Raw genomic sequence first — 5,515 nt, 5'->3', positions numbered from 1 at the left:
AAAACTCTCAAACCAGCCCTTTTCTTTTTCCCCATATAAACGATAGAATGTTTGTTTGTTAGTAACGCTAAGACTCGCGAACGGCTGAACCAATCTTCATGAAATTTTTGGAGGTTTTTCGCTGTGGATCGGGGAAGGTTTAGAAATAAAAAAAAACCGTATGCTTTTCGTGAGGAAAAGTCGGAAAGTTGGACAATTCCAAAGAGTAACTTTCTTTCATAATTTTTTTTTTTAATTTTTTTTGTTTTGTTTTTCAATTATTTGAATCGTTCAAATTTGTCGTTTGCTTTCTTTATTCCGGCTATTCAAAAGAAAAATAATAGAAAATTATTCAGTGAAAACGTTATGTGTGTTTCACACAAAGTGATCAGTTACAGGTTGAAATTTGTTACGATGCCACGAAGAGATCGCGCTAATATCGGTTGGCTTCGAGAAAGAGTTACGCAGAAAGCAAGGCCAACCAGTAGATGACATCCAGGTGTCTTCTCAACTAATGCATTAGGGCGAATTTTCAAAATCCACCCGAAAAACGACGATTGCTTCTACCTTCGGTTGCAATTGATTAATGTACGTGGTCAACTTCATTTGAGTTATTTCGTACTGTGAATGGTACGGTGTGTGCAACTTTTTGAGAAGCATGCCAGCAATTACAAACTGGAATATTCAAAGTGAAATTCCGGGAGACTTGCGCTCATAAAACTCGATCGATCATCTTGACATTGACGACGCCGTGAATTATCCAGTGGAATTTTTAAATATTTTTGGAAAGGCCACCGCATCATTCGCGTCTCAAAGTTGGATCTGTCGTTATTATGTTTCGCAATCTTCACGCGTCGAATCTGTGCAATGGAACCCGACTGATTGAGACGCAGCTATAGAATATAAGGGGGCAGAATGCTTGATTCTACGAATTCCTTTGAGTTCCAACGATTTGCAATTTCAGTTCAAACGTATTTCGTTTCCAGTGAAAATTGCATTTGAGATGACAATCAACAGGACACAAGGATAATCGCTAGAAGTGTGCGACATAAATCTGGAAATGCCAAGTTTTTCACACGGCTAGCTATACGTGGCGTGCTCACGAGTTTGAAAACCATCTTGTCTGTACATTTACGCACCGAAACAGAAACCAAAAAATGTTGTTTATCAGGCTGCGTTACATTGAAAAAAAGCAGAAAAATCGCAAATAAATGATATTCAACACAATATAAATTCAACTTTCCTTTCATTTCAAAACACATAATTTTACGCAAGACAACGGCTGCGGGGTCAGTTAGTCAGTAATAAAATAGAGACATCAAAATATCTTCATTTAATATTTCGTGGCGCCTCTTTTGTTTTTATCATGATTTTTATTCGTTCGGACATGGAATAAACTAATGACTGTAAAATTTGTGCCGGTATACCGTTATACCAAATGACTTCAATTATTCGGTCAATTTCTGGCGAAGTCCTTGGTTTCTTCTTGGTCATCCGCACTTTCATGATGTGCCAAAGGTTTTCTATGGGGTTTATATCAGGACTGTTCCCAGGCCAGTTCAGTGATAAAACACCCAATTCTGCTAAATATTTTTTTATCTGAAAAAAATTAAAATGTGTATTAACCATGTCTTTGTAAAAATAAAATGTTAATAAGGTTATGTAATATAAAAAAATGTTACTTACCGATTTGGCTCGATGGTACGGCGCAGAATCATCCTGAAAAACTATGTTGTCCATACAGAAAAAGAGCTCTTCAATTGAAGTGACCAGGTTTTCCTGTAAGAACTGTTGCTATTTAATGGCGTTAATATTTCCACCAATCAAGGCCAAATGTCCAACATCATGATAGGAAAAACACCCCCAGATCATCCGACTCCCCCATGCCTGACTCTATGTTTAACACACTCATTACTGAAACGTTCACCAACTCCTCTGCGAACGTACGACATTCCGTCTGAACCGAAGATGTTAATTTTGGACTCATCCGAAAGTATGACTTTTCTCCAATCTTCCTTGGTCCAGGTTTTGTGCAGTTTCGCCCATTGGAGGCGTTTTTGTCGGATTTTTACCGTCAATAGTGGTTTTTTGGCAGGTCGACAGGCAATTAGTCCGGATTTTTTAAGGCGCTTTGACTTTTTCCATATTTCTTTTTATTTGCTGCCATGTGTATAATCAGGAATATAAATAAAAGCGTTTTATTGTAGCTGAATAATGTACTTACTAAAATAAATACTTACTTGTATAATAAAGTTTGATTTGTTAACACTACATCGATTTAAAGTCACTACAACTAATTCCTGTTTTTTGTCCGCTACTGTATGTATTTGTGTGTTTGAGAGTGCGCGCTTTTATGACGTTTTCTATTTGTTAATAACGCGCGCACAATTGAATAACCACGCCACCGCGCCGCGTCGCGCTCGCCCCTAGTAACTTAGTGCTCGCGCGCTTGGCTTTTCCAGGTCATGGCCAGCGAATCTGCAGCGTTGTAATACTTTATTGCACCGAGCAGCATCATCAGCTCCCGCAATAGCAGCGATGTCGTCGAACAGCTGGTTTCGTTGAACAACTTTGAATTTGCATAACGCAGGCGAAAAAAATCGTGTGCGCCATTATTTGGTGTGGGTGTGGGTTGCTTAGTTGCAGGCAGCGTCAAATGGAAAAAACACGTAATCTCGTAGCAAAAAGTGCTTTTGTGCACTCGAAAAAAGCATAGAGGTGCATAGAAACATCGATGCTGCGGAATATTCTAGTGAACACGCAAATAATGGCGTGCTTCATTCCAAATGCATTTTGCTTTTCTTTTATTTTGGTTTTACAGCGTTCTTTGTATTTGGATTCCATTTTACTTTCCATTACTTCCATTTTCGCATTCAGTTTTGAAATATATTTTATTTTTCAATGTTTTTAAAGGTGTGTATTAAATCGTAACAAAAATGTAAAAAAAAAGTTAGGACTTTAAAAAATATATAATATAATAGGTATAAAATTTTAAATTAAATTTTTTTTTATGGACGTAGTTGGCAATTCTATCAACAATACTGCCAGACTTTGGGTTGAAAAGTATATTTTATAATGCCCTCATGTGATAACATTAACTTGTGACTTGTGACTGAAGTTGTAGATAATTTCATCTATTTAGGACCTAGTATAAACACCACTAACAATGTCAGCCTGGAAATCCAACGCAGGATAACTCTTGCCAACAGGTGTTACTGCGGACTGAGTAGGCAAATGAGAAGTAAAGTTCTCTCTGGACGAACAAAAACTAAACTCTATAAGACACTCATTAGTCCCGTCCTGCTATATGGTGCAGATGCTTGGACAATGACAACAACTGATGAGTTGAAGTTGAAAGTTTTCGAGAGGAAAGTTCTGTGAAAGATTTATGGTCCTTTGCGCGTTAGCCACAGCGAATATCGCATTCGATGGAACGATGAGTTGTATGATATTTACGATGACATTGACATAGTTCAGCGAATTAAAAGACAGCGGCTACGCTGGCTAGGTAATGTTGTCCGAATGGACTAAAACACTACCGAAATGTAGTAGTGTTAAATCATATAGACAAAACAATTGATACCGCTAACAAATTGTTCCGGTGTCCATAGTGTAAAAAATTTCATTCCAACTATATATGTACGTATATAGTATGTATGTATATATCGAATCTTGTGTTTTTCTTTTTATATAAATTTCTAGTCAAAAAACTGTATAATTACAAACCAAGTTGCTTACTCCTCTACCTTTATATTAAATAAAATTTCCTAATATTTAGTACACATTAGTCTTTTTTGTTTTAATCTGATAAATTACAAAATTTAATAATAGTTGATGCGGTTTACATGACGACCAGTGTATGTGGGCCAGCTTTAAAACAGGCACATCCGCCCACAATCCGCCCGCTTTGAGCCCATGAATTTTGCAATCACTCACACTCTGCATAGCAACAACTAGCACACACTCACGTCCCACACATCACGGCAGACGTGATGGTATTATTTCAGTCCAACAAATAAGAAAATAAAAAGATTGAAATTTCAAAAAATATAGGCAATCCGACTAATTGGTTGTGGTGCCTAAGAAATTTGGCAAAAATGCTTTGTAAACACATACAAGAGCGCAATGAAAGGAAAATAGACACGTGTGTACTATACCTATGCATGTATGTATAAGTGTATATTGTGTATGGGTGTGTGCATCCATACACACATATATTAGTAGGTACTGAACTTTTCTTAAATGTGTACAATGTAGCAAATGACCAAATAACTACCGCCTCGTACGGACAGTTAGAGCAATGTTGTAACAAGAACAACACCAAAAACAATGCCAGAGTAGCTAAGGCGTAGCGCGGCAAGCAACCAAATTGTACATTTAGTAGACGAGACTAGTGAAAAACAAAAACACTTGCAACAAGAGTTATGACAACAGCAATAACAAGGAAAAGAAAAACAAAGCCATTAACGTCGGCTGCACTAAAGCTATAATACCCTGCTCCGGTGCATTTCTTAAAAAAAGGGTATGCAAAATCTTTATCTTGGTATCGTATATCTTGGTCTGATCTGAACAATTTTTTCAGAGATTGTAGCATTTCTTGGGGCAATACTCTACAAGTATACCGAATTGTGAAGATATCTTGAAAAATAACTATTCTTCATACAAAAACTCGTTTTTGATCGGCCAGCATGTATATCAGCCATATACTCTAGTGGTCCAATTAACACAATTTTAAACAAATACATGCCAAAATTTGTGAAAAAATCTGTTCAAATAACAAAGTTTTAATCCTTATCATTTATATACATATGTATGTACACATGTATGGAATTTATAAGGTCTCCGACGCTAACTGTTCAGTGTATAACAAAAGCATGCGAAGTAAAAATGTCAACAACAACAAGCAGCGGACGAAAAAAATCCGTATAACAGCAATTATTCAGCAGCACAAGATTTGTATTTACATACTTATGTGCGTGCATAGATATGTACATGTATGCGAACGAAAAGCCCATGAGATAAATAGAAGACAGCGCCACAATGCGAACATAACCTAAAAAAACAATAACAATTCAATCAATGGACGGCAATTTGCTATCACATGGCATCCATCAATTGTTTACAGACTTTGGCTGGCATCATTCTGCTGTTATATGCTTGAATGCATGCATGAGTCTGCGTGTAGGTGTGTGTATGCATGCCAGTCGTAAGCTGTCGCAGGGTAGTAGCATGTCCTATCACCTTTGCCAACGTTGAGCCAGAGAACATAAAACAATTGTTTGCTCTCATATATACCGTTTAGCTCAGCTCTCAACGCAAGAGCGTAGTATCGTGCTATGAGTGCAAAGCTTAAGAACTTGAAGTGCTTAATCTCACATGAAAGCCTTTTAATCTCATAAGCTTACTTTACATTTACATTTGTACCGTTTCGCTGAGCTCTCAACACAAGAGCGTAGTTTAGTGCTATGAGTGCTAAGAACTTGGAGTGCTTACTCTCGCATGAAAGCCTTTCACTCTCATACGCTGACTTTACATT

This window comes from Bactrocera tryoni, chromosome 3, assembly GCF_016617805.1.
Source record: "Bactrocera tryoni isolate S06 chromosome 3, CSIRO_BtryS06_freeze2, whole genome shotgun sequence".
NCBI lineage: Eukaryota > Metazoa > Arthropoda > Insecta > Diptera > Tephritidae > Bactrocera > Bactrocera tryoni.
Note: the sequence above shows the minus strand (reverse complement) of the source record.